Below are 16,332 nucleotides of genomic sequence, written 5' to 3'. Positions count from 1 at the left end.
ATATGTGACAAACCAAAGTAATATTTCTACAAGTTAGTATTTCGTTAAACTTAACTGTCAATAATGAAGCAGTTAATAAATCTTAAACTTATTCATTTTTTTAGTAAGTAACTTTATTTGTAAATGATTTTAATTACAGCTAACTTATTTTAGTGTAGCTTGTAGTCAATAAAAATAGACACGACAAATTTCTCATTTTCTGTGAATGAAATGACAGTAGCAACATATTGTAGATCCAATCCCAGGCACCATACTTCTATAATATTGAACCACGAAAATTTATTCCAGGCCTTCGGAAGTATTAATATTCCGATTGTTCTTATATTGAAAAGTAGCTGGAAATATCATAATTTTTGTAGTAAATCTTTCCTGGTAATTATGTTCTGTTTCTATTTATCAGTCGGTGGAAACTTACGTTATAGATGACTCTCATTTTAGTGCGAAAAAAACATGGTTACATATGGGCAATTAAGGGTGTAAAACCTGATCATAAGTATTTGAAGAGTAATTTAAAATGCGTAATCTTCATAGTTCCTTTTTTACTACTTAAAAAAATTATTTCTATTATTTATTAACATGCTAATTTATTTAACCAGATTCGAAATATTTCTTTTCCTAAAATGAAATTTATTACATGAATATATTATCTACAAACAACAACTACAAATAAATAATTTTGAAAATAAGCATAAAAAATTATCTACCCACATCCTACTGATATTTTGCAGTAAAACAAAAGCTGTAAAATAATTTACTGTTTTATAAAACGTTTCAAAACAGTTGCAAAAATATTTTTTCCGTTACTGAAACCGTTAAAATATAAAAGAGATGATATTTGCATTGCCGGAAAGAAAGAAAACAAGGCAATTTTTTATCGTATTCAATTTTAAAATGATGACTATTGAGAGTTCATTATTCCAAACAATTTCTCTGACGTTCAAACCACGCAGTTTTACAAAATAAAACTACTTTGCTGTTACATAAATTTCCATTTTACATCTATGAATACTCTGAAATAACATTTTGAAACAAATTTTTTGATGTCAGTTCGATAAATAAGCTCTCGAAATGTTTAAAACGACTCATTTGTTTTAATTTGATTTTCCCTTTTCGTGAATGTTGTTTCTCTTGGCATAGTTACGGGTAAAAATAAAAAGAACAAAACTGAAATAACTCTTTTTAAAGACTCTTTCATTCCCTTAGTGATTTCGAAATGCACCCAGAATAAAAATGTAAAAGTCGACAAAACTATTTTCTGTAATGAAACTTTGGAGTTCGCATGTTATTTATTTTTATGGTAAGTTTCGACTAAAGATTTTTCCCTGTTCAAACAGACAGATATCAATTTATTTATTTTACCGTAATTAAAGAGAACTGCATTTTTTATATTTAAAATTTTGATTTTCCCTGAAGTATGTAAATGATTTAAGATATTATTTAACTGAAGCACGGAAAAACTTTGAATCTCCATGTTCAGAGGACAATGCTAATTGCAATGTTGCTTTTCATTTACGCTTAATTTAGCTTTAATGGTGTAAACAATTTTGAATATTACTGAATTAATGTAAGCTGTAAAATAATTAGTGTATCTCAACGCCAAAAATTTTAGCAACTACCAAACACTAAAATGCTGTTCTCCAAAAGTTATTGGCCTAGTGAAGTACCAATAATGGTCTTTTGCAGCACTTAAAGTAAAGTAGCTAACATCAAGTTTTCTACTCCGTAACACGAAAGTTTATAATACTCTAAGTTATGATGTACATAAGAGTCAGTAAAGTTATTTATACAATACAATATTAAGTAATAATCATTAGCTTAAGAGACAGGTGCATAGAAGAAATATTTCTTAAAATGAAATTAGATTGTAAATTAAACATACACCACAGAGAGAATATCATTTTGAATTCGATTTAAGCTTAACAAGACTGAAATTAATAAAGGCTAAATGTCTTAAAATTATTTGATATAATTGACGGATTTATGTAAGTCTTGAGAAAACATAAATATCTTCATATTTTATATTATTTTATAACCGCCGTTGAACAGCCGACCCAATTTTTGAGTCAACTTTGGGTTTTTCAACTCCGTAGCCTTGCAAATTTTGAACCCAATCCTGAAGACAAGGGAACTCTTGGATCATTTATTAGGAGAAACTTTGCCTTCGTGGAGAACTTTTGGAGGACCAGCATTTGCGTTACATGGAGAGGAAGACCACGGAAACCTCCCGCGGTTTGCTTGACGGAAAAGCGATTCTAACCCATGATTCGGCTACCACTGAGGATGTTTCACGTCAGCACTGTAGTCGGTGCAAGCCGGATGCGGATTCGTATCAACCAGCCGGTTCACCTCATTGGAAGGCGAACACCCTATCCCCTGAGCCATCACTGCTCAAATGTCTTTATATACAATTATAAACATACCCGCTTTTCTTACAATTTACATGAGTAGTTATTCAAATAAATGGGAAATTACTTTGCAAATAATCGACAGCAATCAATATTTTTTATCAAGCAGTAAACAGGATTAAAACTTTTAAGACTTAAATAAGCTTCGGTCAGTTTGTCAATTCAATCCAACAAGAACTCATATTTTACCAGTTCACAATATGTAGAAGAACCTCCATTTTGGTCGCGATATAGAAACTGTCTTAAAAATGCACAATTATTCTCAATTTAACTTCTAATAATGATCCATTATTATTCGTCATACTTCAAAAACATGGTCTACAATCATTTAACACGAGAATTTAGTTAAGTTTAAATATAAAATAATTATTCAACATATTTGTGGTAAAAACATAATGATCTTCACGAACAAATTGTTGTCCAAGAGGGAGTAAAGAAAAATGAGATTCGTGTAAGCTTTATCAATTATTTGTGTTAAGATTTAACTACGTCTTTTAAAGTGTGTAAGAACGCTCGATTCGGTATTGACTTGAAATAAATTAACCTCTCAAATAGGTATGACATTACAGTTTTTATAGTGTCACGAAAAACCCAGTATTTCCGTGAAGAAACACAACACAAAAATAAAAAAGATTGTGTACGAACGAGTACTGGAATATGTATGAACAAGAACGATATGTATGAACGAGTTATCGATTTCTAGCTATGTGTGCATCGCATGAACAAGCAACATGTGAAACCTAATTGACAAGCGTGAACATTAACCTGTTTACCACACTATCCCATAGCAAACAGTTTTGAAATAAACTAGAAAAAATTATGTATAACACAAAGAACGCTTGGGGAAGACAAACAAGATATAAAGCAGTTTTATCAAATATGTTTGAAAGCTCGCTCATTGTCAAAAATTACGCTAAATGTTAAAAAGAATACACGGCGAATTGTTAATCAGAAATAATAAAATTAAGCTTAAAAATCACAATATTGTCCCCAACAAAAAAGTTTTGATACTAAAAACGTATGTTTTCCCGATATCGTATCGCATATTTTCTCGTATTTTTGCCATTTCTTATCAGTCTGCCTTTAACGAGATTATCGCTTTAACCTAACTGATTTAAAATCAAACTGAAACTATTAAAGTGAAAAACTAGTTAAGATATATTTACAGTTTCCAAGGATTTTTTTTATCAAGTCGAGAAATTTTTTAGTTAAAGAATACAATATTCAACGATTACATATCATCCTTATTAAGGAGGCAAAATATATCCATTCTTTCTTTTTACAAATCAGTATTTACTCTCATTAATATTATGCAATTGCGATTCAACTAAAAGAAAATTGGATGTTAAATATATAAAAATACAAAAATATTTTCCTTTATATCTCTCAACAGTAAACTTTACACTGTTCTTTCCATCAAGAATTATTTAAAAAATGTTTTTAAAATTGGTATCAAAAACATTATTAGTAGCAACTATGACGGCATAAAAAACATTGTTTAGCAGCAGTGATTTGGGTGGATATAACAGAAGGGCTTACTTTCATTTAATTTCTTGACAAATGTTTTTTTAAATTAAATACGTAAAATTATTCAATGTTATGCCATCAATGTTACACCAATTAGAAGATATTTGAAACTGAAAGTTGGATAAATTTGCATAAAAGCATAAAAAAAAATCGTATGGAAAATACAGGATAGACAGCGTGGCTTGCAGTTGATCTTAAAAATGGCTTGCAGTTGATCTTAAAAAGGATGATCTTAAAATGGATCCATGGCTTGCAGTTGATCTTAAAAAACAGTTTCAACTGCACATCCGAAGTCTGTCAGAAAAGTAATGCTTGCAACACTGTTGCCACTTCACAGAAACAAATTTTCTTAAAAGCTGGCTAAAGTTCAGTTATTTCGCAATTTAATTGTTTCATTTTATAAGTCCTAGTTTTCGAAATTGATAATTTTTATATATTTTGTTCTCTCTTTTCATGGAATGCTCTATACTGTTTAGTTTAGCATAGATAGATATAATTATCTTTTAAGAATGCACAGCAAAATTGCATAATGCTGATTACCTTGAANGTAGCAACTATGACGGCATAAAAAACATTTTTTAACAGCAGGGATTTGGGTGGATATAACAGAAGGGCTTACTTTCATTTAATTTTTTGACACATGTTTTTTTAAATTAAATACGTAAAATTATTCGATGTTATGCCATCAATGTAACACCAATTAGAAGATATTTGAAACTGAAAGTTGGATAAATTTGCATAAAAGCATAGGAAAAAGAAATCGTATGGAAAATACTGGATAGACAGCGTGATACTGCTTTATGTACTCTTAACTGGCCATCTAGAAAAATATAAAGAGTTTACGTAAGAAACAATTATTTTAAAATGCATCATTTTGTCATATATGCTGTTTTTTGTATAAAGCACTAAATTTGTTTCTTTAAATTTCATACTCTCTCACTTTTTACCTTTTGATTGATTGATTTGCTTTGTTTTTCTTTTGTTTTATTTTCTTAATTCTTGAAATTTAGAAAATAAGGACTGTTTCGTTCAGCATTTGCTTATTTTAGTTTTTTTTCTGCTTGTGGTATACTCATCGAAAAAAAGCCAAAATGTTCCGAGTAATTATAACTTATAATTTTTGAGATTTAATCAAATTATAATTAAAAAAATACAGTATTTTCACGAACATGAAATCTTTTACTTTATTAATCCCAAAAAATCTCGAATTCGACATTTACAATTACATTTAATTAATAAAAGAGCTATAAGTATTATTTTCATTTAATTTTATTTATTTTTGACGCAGATTTAGACGTATGAAAAGACAAAAATATATTGTACAACTTTTTTTTATTTTTAAAAAGCCTTAACAAATTTATTTTATATGAATGATAAATTAATGTTTAAATATAAAGCTTGAAAATAATGATAATAATTATTGTTAGGTTTCTTATGAGACAAATCCATCTTTTCAATCACGTGCGGGATTGCTGTGTTTTATAATTTAAACTTCATATTTTTTAAACAAAAAATATTTTAACTTCATTAAAGAATAAGGGCACTAAAGATTGTAATGCGATCTAATCGTAGTTGATTAGCTAGCAAGAAGGAATAAATATCCATGGCTTGCAGTTGATCTTAAAAAACAGTTTCAACTGCACATCCGAAGTCTGTCAGAAAAGTAATGCTTGCAACACTGTTGCCACTTCACAGAAACAAATTTTCTTAAAAGCTGGCTAAAGTTCAGTTATTTCGCAATTTAATTGTTTCATTTTATAAGTCCTAGTTTTCGAAATTGATAATTTTTATATATTTTGTTCTCTCTTTTCATGGAATGCTCTATACTGTTTAGTTTAGCATAGATAGATATAATTATCTTTTAAGAATGCACAGCAAAATTGCATAATGCTGATTACCTTGAAGTTACGTTTCTTTAAAAAACGAATTGTCGTATCTCGCTTTGCAAAACGAGATTTCGATCAATAATTAATGTTCATTTTAGTTAACTGGCGTTCGTAATTAGATTTTAGGAAGTCATCTCCTTTCAGTTGGGATCTTAAACATCAAGTCACTTACATTACATTACATTAGCATAAAATGCTTGGCATAGAGAATAAGTGATTAGCTTTTAAGTGTATAGATTGTAATAATAAATGTTCTGAAGGACTTAAAATTTGCTTATTTTTTCGAACATTCAAATGAAGTTAGAGACTTTTTCGCTCATTGCTTGTGTACTTAATTTAAATATAAAAATTTGTATCTCATATTAATTGCTGCATTTAATATTTATATCGTTCGTTCTTTGATTTTAATCATTATTAAACTCCTTTTTTTAAACAACAGAATAAGCTGAAAAAAAGTCAAACATTTTTAAAAAGTATATTTTAATTGTATATTATAAAGCAGAATTATTCAGACAATTTTCGTTAATTCTTTTGCAAAGAAAGTAAATTAAATTTTTATTTTAAATAAAAAAGTAATTTTCTTTATTTTTAAATTTTTTAAATTTATTCCTCTTAAAGTCACTATCATAGATCGGGGTACTTCGTCGAACTAGTTCAAAAAAGATGTACATTTTTACGATAGTAATTTTTAAATAACGATAATAACTACGGTAGTAATTTTTAAATAACGATAATAACTACGGTAGCAATTTTTGAATAATAGTAGGAATTTCATGATTTGGGGGGTTTGTAATTTTTTTAGTGGTAGCGTAAGAGATATTGTCAACAATATATGACAATACGAAATTTTTTAGCACAGCATATTATCATTGTTTCAAGCATAAGACATTTATCTTGACGATTCATCAACCCATGACCTGTGCTATTTTAATTTCAGCAATCTTTTGGACACGAAATCACTTAACTTTTGGCTAAACGCAAAATCTCAGATATTTGTTTGATGAAATTGCTTTTTTACTCGTATTTCATCTTTGGGCACTCTGGAAGTTAATCAGAATTTTTTACCTGGTTTTAAAGCATCTTGCTCTATATGTTTGGATAGTACATATAGAACAAGATGTTTTAAAACCAGGTTAGTGATTAGTAATTGCGATTTTACAGATTAGTGATTGCGATTTTCAAGCTTGTTTCCCAAGATCAATTTTTGAATGTGATTGAGTATTTATTAACTCATGCTTCTTTTACTTTATGTTGTATTTTCTAACCCATTGTATTATTTGAAATGTAGCACTAAGCCTAATGCGTCTGACGAAACCAAACAAATAAATCATCAAACAATTCAATAATGTGATAAACTCATTTGGATGAATCAAGTAGATTACTTAACAGGAAATTGTTTTGTCAATTTCCTGTTAAGTTCAAAAGCTATGCAGATTCCGTTAATTTCGAGCACCCAATTTTACAATGAATCGGAATTAATAAAATTTAAAAAAATATTAAATCAAGAGTAGAAATAGATAAATTTTAATAAATTTTTCAAGTGGTATGTTTAGTTTATAAATAAAATTTTATATTATGCAGAATATAGCGCAAAACTTAATTGTTTGGATATCAGGGCAAAATAACTCCCCAAAATAACTGTACTTTTTGTCCGTGACCTCTGAAAGAACTACAATAATCGAAACAACTTCATGATTTTTAACAGCTTACTGATTGTAACCATTGCTGAAATAATTTTCATAATCATATGTCAGTTTTAAATTTTGAATTTTAGTTATTATTAACCATTCGCTAAATTAACTTAAATATTTCTAAAGTTTTTTCAGTAAATATACTGGTTCCTAGAATAGAAACAATAAAACGTTTGTAAAAGTAATATTTACGCATAGCAATTAAAGCCAAGTTTTTAAATTATTTTTTTACTATTTGATAATTTAAACTTAAATTAAACTTAATAGTTTAACTAAAACATTTTTGTACAACTTTTATTTGAAAAATATAAAAGTATACCCTTTATTATAATTCATTTTTATTCATAACTTATATATTGCAAAAAATTATTTTCTTTCCAATAATATCATAGCATTAAAGTATCACTCATAGCTCTAAATAAGGGAGCTAAAAATATATTTCTGGCAACAAGTTTCCGCTTTCTGTTTTTACAAGTTTTAAACTTAATTTGCTTCAGTACTATGTCATTCTAAACTTTTTTCAGACTTGGGAGTTCGGCATCACCCATTTTTAGAAACTGTGCATACAAAACTACACAAGTTGAAGTAAATAAATAACATTTCAAGTACAAGTTGAAGTAAATAAATAACAATTCAGCTTTCTGAATAAGGGAGTTAGAAAGATATTTCTCACTAAACAGTTTCCGCTTTCTGTTTTTACAAATCTTAAACTATGTTTTGTTTTAGTACTATGTAATTCTAAACTTTTTCCAGACAGGGTGCTTCGGCTTTACCCGTTGGAAATCGTGGATTCAAAACTACACGCGTTGAAGTAAATCTGTGAATTAAAAATACTCGAACCAAAAAATAAGAAGAAGAAGGGTTTTAAGAAAATTTCTTTTCAAATTATTTAATGAGCTTCTTCGTTCTATTGTACAAAGAAAGACATTTTTCTACTATTTTTTCTGTTTCAGCATGAAGTGAAATTTGTTCAGTCATGGATACAACATGTGAATGAAATAATAAAATTTTAAAGGAGATATGTTTTGGAGTGAATTGAACAAAAGAAACTATTATATAGAAAACGGTCTGTCAGTTTAATGTGTTTAAAGAATTTGAAAAAAAGCAAATAAATATGGCGAAGAAAACCTACAAAATTGTTTTCGTATGGAATAGAAAAGTCATTATTCGTCCTCTTCTTTTTAACTTATGTTTTTTTTTTTAAAGTGATGGGAGAAAACTTAAAGTTATTATTTTTTCTGAACCTACCGTACTTTTCCGAAGTCCTAGTTGTTTTTAAAATAACATTCATCACAAATTTTTGTTCATTTTGTTCATATATTTTGTTTACTCAGACTAAATCGTTAATAGTACAAAAGTCTAAACTCAGCGGGAAAAAAATATTTGGTAAAATTACCGTGCTGAACGGTAAGGATATTTCGGGTAAAATAAACTACAATTCTGGTAATACAAAACCAAAATATACGGTATTTAACCCATTCATAAGGTAATTTTTCCTTTCATAGGATAATGGTTTACCGAAATTCTGGTTTTTAAAATTATAGTTCTTATTATCACACATTTAGTAAAAAATTGAAAATTCAAAAGTAAATTTAACCGAATAAAGTGTAATGATGCCCTACTCTAAGGTATGATAAAATTATCAATTTTTACCACAATTACCAAATTTTATCCCAGTTTCCAAGTCTATATTTTATTGTTAATTTTACCAGAATCAATATCAAAGCGCTTTAATAATAATTATCCAGCTTTTTTTACCGAGCATAGAGTCAGAAACATGGAAAATTTTGCCATATTCGGGTTGTATTGACTGTACTGTTTTATCTCAGTGCAGTTAGTAATGTGAAAAAAAATTATTTTAGCTTAAAGTCAGTAGAGATTTTTCTTATTTCGGATGCAACAACTTTCTTAATAAAGCGTTATTAACTGATGCAATATTTGTTTAGCAAAAGTTATTAAGTATAGAATTTTCCAAACATCTTCATTTAACGAATCGATGAAAACATTTAGAAAAAATAATAAGCTAAAAAAGTATAGCAATAACACATTTAAAAATAATCTTCTAATAATACAGAACTGAACAGATAATGATATTTGAATCTCCCATCACTTTAAAAGATTAATCATTAAAATCTGTTCACTTTCCTCAGTTAAAATCTTCACATTTAAGAAAGAAACAATCAGACCAAATGTTTCGAAAACTTTTGTCTGATATATTTTTTTCTTTGTGTAATTCATTTACGTCTCCGTGTCTGTTTCTCTTGCGTGTTGACTATCTCATCTCATTCCATTTATTTACTTTCTATCTTTTTCATCTTGGCGAACTTATGCTCTTTCCGTTTCATAATAAAATCAAACAAAGGATATTGTTTGTATTGGGCTATCTCTAGTAAATGTATAAGGCAGAAAAGCGTTGGCGAGAAATTTGAAGAAAAAAACTTTTACTTACGAATAAATACTTTAAAATTTTTATATTTTAGGAATATTTTTAATATAAATATTAAATAAAGAAAGGTTTAGGTAGATAATAAAGTGTTATTATTTTCAAATGTGTGCTGCAGCAAACAAACTAAGAAATTTAGTTGTAGATTAGAAATTAAAATATTCGGTTTTTAATAAAAAATAAATCATAAAATTATAATTAAAACTGTTTTTAAAACCATTTTAATTGCCAAAAAAATTTAATTATTGCTTATCTATATTTCGGTATAATAAGAACATAATAAATTTTGGCTGAAATGTTTTTTATAGGTGAATTAATATACATTTGGTATAACTAAACCATAAAGATATTCAATAGCATTATATTACTGTGTTAATGTAGAGCTTCATTTAAGCTTTTTAAGTTTTTAAAAATGAAAATTAATAAATTTGAACATAAATTAGAAGACGAAAGAATTGTAAATGAAGAATTTTTAAAGAATTGTCAAAAGTAATATGGAACTCTTTGTAAGCGAAATATACCTTTATCTGAAACTAACAAAAATAAATACAAGGAATTTTTTGCGTTAAAAAATAATTCTGATTACAACCTGAGCCAGTATCAGCGAAATTAATGATCTTGTTTTAAAATTAAATCTATTTTTTTTTTGTATTTTAATAAGTTTTTTTACTATTTTTAATATTTACAAATGTGTAATCTAATAAAATGCATTAATGAAGCTTCATAATGTAATAACAATGCTACAAATAATTTCGTAGCAATCAAATTTTTAACAAAAATGGTTCATATTATTATCCATCTATTACAAGGAAAATCAGTGAATAAATAAAAATATAGTTATATTTTTCAAATTTACCATCATTACGAATTTTAAAGACAGAGAAGGAATTTATTGTTTAGATATTTAAGGAAGACAAAACAAATTTAAATTTAAAAATTAAGAAGAATTAATACATTTTTCTAAATTATTCTTAGAGGAACAAATTTTTTTTCGGTATTTAGAAACAGAAACTAGAAACTATATTTAATATAACATGTAAACTCACTTGTATTTAAATAAACCTTAAGATGAAAAGATAAATTGAAACATCTTTATTGATGGTAAAGCAGAAAATTATTTTGCGTAATACTTAGGAAAAATAATAATTTATAATTCACATTTAATTCCTCTATGTTTAGATTCTTTTATTTATTTTGAACACTCATAATTCTTCCTCCTTGTTTTTTGTATGAAATGTTAATTTGAACGCTTAAAAAAGCTGTTTTTCTTTAAATAACTCAAGTTATGTAAAAATATTCAAACATTACTAAGGTGTGCTGCGACATTTAAAGACGATTATTTTACAAAAAACAAAAGACAACATAGCTAGAAACAGAAACAAAAAAAAAAAAACAAAAAAAATACGAAAACAGTAAGATTCTATGAATAACTGAAAATAGAAGCATACTAACTATACTAAAAACAAAAACTTACTTAAACAATTTATTTAATATCCATGAATAAATTGCGAAGGGAATATTTTAAAAATGAAAAAATAATATTTTTGAAATCTTATACACATTAATATAGCATAGTCAAACAAGATTTATAGGAAATACGGTTTAAATTTAATTTTGAAAAACTGTCACTCGTAGTTAACCTCTAGATATATTAAAATCTACTTTTATTAAATATATTTTAGAATTTTGATACCAAAGATTATAACTTCAGAGGTAAACTTATCTGTACAGAGCTGAATTAATAGCCAAATGACATGTTTTCTTCAGTGTTATAAGTATTACACGCGAGTCAGCTATTGCAGTTCTAGATTCACGCGCTCTGTTCTCCTCGCTCATCAACCATTAGGATTGATTTGCAATAAGTTTAATTTCTGGACAAAAAAACACATCAAAATTAACAATTTGTTACATCAAAATTAAAAATCATTCTATTGATATATCATTATTATTTTTAAATGTTATTAATGAAAATATGGTTCTACTCATTCAGTCTCCGATTCTATTTGGATAAAAGATAAATCTTAGAGTTACTTTACAACATCTACAATATTGTTTTTTAAATTCTAATTTGTTTGAAGTTACTATAAAAGCTAGTTAAAAATTTTCGATAAAAACATACAGTTTTACAAAAGTTTTATCATAAAAGTAAATATAATTTAATAAAACATAACAATAACTTAATTTTTATTTGCTAACAGTAAAAAACGATAACTAACTATATTTATCTTAAATTATTACCTAATAAAATAGCGTAGTGCGATTACTTTAAGTTATAAAGAAGAGTGGAAGTAGTGAGTCTCAATACCCCCACAACAACGAATGCAATTTATTCATTTATACTTATTTATTTATAGTTGCACATACTCATGCAGACTTGTTTGTTCCGTTAAAAGTTCGTCTTAAGAACCCTTGTTCCGTTGAAGAACTGATAGCATAAGATAGGATCGGAAATCACAAAGATGTATCTAGGGATACGGGGAAATTAGAACCCTTAACCTCCACGCTAAAATACATGTGTCTTAGCAAGGTGATTTTCTAACTTGTGCTATCTGTTCTTTCCCAGTTGACTGATCGTAAAAACACGGTTCCCAGTAAAATACTAATGTCAAGCATCACAATCAGTGATTGGATAAGTGACCACTTTGTGAAGCTACCAAGGATGTGCGGCATCGGTCAGCTTTAAACTGTTCTAGCATAAAGTACTCGACTTCAAGCACAGGTCGTTGGGTTACCAAAGTAGGAGAACAATTCCCGCAGCAAAGGATCGAAATTGTGCTGGCAAGTCTTCGGATCAACCTAAGATATGTTTCCCAGATTGTCGCCCAGATCCTGTGCTACGTATATAAAGTACTACTACTACTACTGCTATCTGTTCTTAGGCTTATAATAAATGAGTGTTTGCAATGAGTGCACAAGCTTACATATGTGTGACAATATATAAACAAATAAATACTTTAAATAGTAATTTTACAGTAGTAATATTATTATAGTAATATTATTTGTTTTACAGGGATCACTTTGGCTAAGCAGTCTCGTTTTTCCACTGAAAGCTATTAAAAAATAAAGAAGCTGGTCCAAATCCTACCGCAACCTTCGATGTGTAACAATAAACAAATAAATATGCTTTATACATGAAAGCTCATGTGCTTAATGTAAAAATATATCAAATTGAAGAACAGGTAACACAAAAATGAGAAAGACAGCACATAAATATTGAACCGTTCTATGTTGCAGATCTACGAATAATTGTTTGGATTAAAACACAATAAAATTCTTAGTTATTTTCGAAGTTGAATTTTAGTATATATCCTGTACTTTTTTTAACTGATAATTGTTTTCCTTCATTTAATTTTGCATAAAAATTACTTTCAAAAAATAATTAAAAAGTTAATCAGATAACATTTAAGTTTTAAATATAATGAAAACAGTATTGCTGCAATAAATTAAATAATAATAAAATCTAGAGTTTAAATAAGAAATAGCAAATGCTCTCTATTATTGTTCTTTTTTTATTTTCAGTCTTATTTTATGTCTTTTCAACTTTTAATTGTATACCTGAAACAAAAGTATAATGTTGCAACTGTTAAAGGCAATAAAGAGTAGTTCAAGTTCCTGAATCAGAAATTTAGGATTTTCTTCTTTAAACTCGATACAATACAATTTACAGTGTTAAGTAAAAGGGTGCTTTAACAATTGATCCTTTTTGGTAAAATATTTGTAACCTATTAGAGAAGCTGAAATCTAGAGAAAATATAAATCATGAATTTTGAATTTTTAGTGCGAAATTTTACTCTTCGAAAACATTTTAACCTTTCTTCTTGTGTGAAATTTCTAAAAAAAGAAAACTGGTTCGCTGCAAATTTGGAAATCGAACTACTATCTATCCTTAAATATGCTGATTTTCAGAAACCTGCAAATTTTGTGGAGTGTTGGTCTTACTTATCGTATAACGCAACAAAATTCCTGCACAAACATCTGGTGAAAATTTGCAAACCAAACAATATCATTTAATTTCAATTAATAGTCATAAATGCGCACGATAATTAATGCCAGATAACTGTTTATAAATTTAATTATTTCACAACGTGGCTTAAAATATATATTTGACGGATTTGACCTTTATGTTATAGTTTTAATATTACCACGTGTTTATCAAAAATATAACTTAATATTCTCATCTCATATTCAACACAAAACATAGTAACCTCTTAAAATTACAAAATTTTGTAACCTTTCATAGTTACAGTAGTGCTTAAATATTGAAAAAAGTATTTAAATAATGTCATCCCAGATCTATTCTAATGCTTACTGAAATGTCCTAAAAACATTTTATCACTAACGAAAATTAAATGCTTATAAGGTTACATATCAGAAATATTACCGAGATTTTAAGAATTTTTCAGTGGTATTAGCAATTCATCTGAAACGCACTCGCAACGTTTTGTGTTATATGAGACTTTATAATGTATTTAATGTCTTTCATCGAAATATTTATAATAGTTTAAATAGGTTTCTCAAATTTTCAAATCTATATTATTTACATTAGTTTTATATTGCAATACTTACTACTCAAAGCATTATCCAAGCAATTCAAATAATTGTCTCTATAAGTTACAGACCAAAAAAGTAAGTAATTTAAACCCGAAATCTCATATTTTGAAATGTGATGCCTAAATTCCTTTTATTTCCCATATTTTATTCATTTTAGAATGATGGAAGATATTCGTAATAAATATATGTTTTGCGTTTACTAAAGCAACTTTTTCAAATTGAATTTTAACATTAGTGCTCACATTTTAAATCACTTTATTTCATATTACAAGTGAATCAAAATAAATCTATTGACAAAATGGAATATATATGGAAATTCCTATCGGGAATAAATTGTTTTATGGTAATGCACTAGTTTTATTCAGTTTCATATTTCACGACAAGCTTGTAAATAAAAGAAGAATGGCTCCTCATAAAAGAAAAAAAAAGATTTTATTCGAAAAACAGAACAGAAAGAAGTCTCGGTTAAAAATAAAGGCTGTTAAAAATAAGGCTGTTGACTGAACTTAATGCGACCAGTTACATATCTTTCTATTGAATATAAATAGTTCGTAATATTGATGTAATTTTGTTGAAATAAATTAAGTTAAATTTAAATTTAATAAAATTTACATTTTATTTATAAGATGTAAAATTAAGTATAGAGGCGCAAAAATTTAATAATTTTTTTCGCATAATACATGGGATACCATTTTGAAGATTAAAACTAAATCTCATGTATTTAAAAGCGAATACTTGAAACTACTAAAAATAGTGAATTATAGCATTAGCTGTCGTGACTTATTTAGTGGCGTTTATAAATAATTAACATTCAAAGTACTTTACTTAAACAATAAACGTTCTAATTTATTGTGTGAAAAATCTTACAATAGATTTTAAAAAGTATTTCCAATTTTTTTTTGCAATACATTTCAATATGAAACATCAACAAATCAGAATTAAGGACAGTCCAATTGGTGCTTATTTAGATATATATTAAAATGCCATTTTCTTCGTATTTTTATTTTGGTATTTTCAGCCTTTTCAACGACAAATAATTATTATTCATTTTTTAATGATGGGAATACTATAATTTGTTTCATAAAAATAATTATATTTTAGTTATTTAAATCTTTTTGTTATAACATGCGCTATTAATTTCAACAGCTATCCAGGAAAATTACTTTTTTCGTAAAGTGTAGAATTAGGTAAAAGCTTGTTTGGCTGATATGCAATAATAATATACTTAGAGGGGAATTCATATTAAGTTAAGTAGCTTTTTCAATTTAGCACATAGGGGAAATTCTCTATATTTTAATATCTATTAGTTCATCATTTAGTTGCTTATGATGCTCAAATATAAAAATAATATAAATTTGCCTAATGAAAACGTCAGTGAAGCATAATTACAAAACTTTCTCGATATTATTGTTAATTTTAAAACTTTACAATCATTAGAACATTTTGTGATGATTAGGCGATTTCTTTTAATGGTTTTCTAACCTAGTCATTTTTACAAATTTTCTTATAAATGTTATCCATGAGTTAAAAAATTTACGTTTCACCGAAATTTCAATGAAGTTTTGATCTAATTTACTAGAGAAATTATGATTCAAAATTATATAGTTAAATATAAATAATGTTTAAATAATGCATAGATATTCAAATTTAAAAATAAATGTTTAACTTAGTATAAGATCTCTTACCTCGTGATAAATTTTGAATAACAAGCGCGTTGAATATCCTAAAACTTAAACATTTATCTTAAAAACCAAATAGCATGCGCAGAAAATATTAAAGAAATAATCAATTGTGTTAAAAAAATATAGATATATTTAAACTCCCTAATT

At 27.0% G+C, this 16,332-nt stretch overlaps 1 protein-coding gene and 1 long non-coding RNA gene across 2 annotated transcripts in view; one reads left to right on the top strand and one right to left on the bottom strand.

Annotated features, from left to right (window-relative positions):
* The window catches only part of LOC107444401 (muscle calcium channel subunit alpha-1), a 223,473-nt gene that overhangs the window by 114,119 nt on the left and 93,022 nt on the right, over nucleotides 1–16,332 (bottom strand). The window lies entirely within an intron of this gene.
* Nucleotides 1,203–13,247, top strand: LOC139425495 (uncharacterized). The gene is made up of 2 exons (XR_011636691.1): nucleotides 1,203–1,297; nucleotides 12,963–13,247. It is a non-coding gene; the product is annotated as an uncharacterized lncRNA (long non-coding RNA).

The sequence above is a fragment of the Parasteatoda tepidariorum genome, chromosome 4, assembly GCF_043381705.1.
Source record: "Parasteatoda tepidariorum isolate YZ-2023 chromosome 4, CAS_Ptep_4.0, whole genome shotgun sequence".
Lineage (NCBI taxonomy): Eukaryota > Metazoa > Arthropoda > Arachnida > Araneae > Theridiidae > Parasteatoda > Parasteatoda tepidariorum.
Note: the sequence above shows the minus strand (reverse complement) of the source record. Positions and strands in the feature narration are given on the sequence as shown.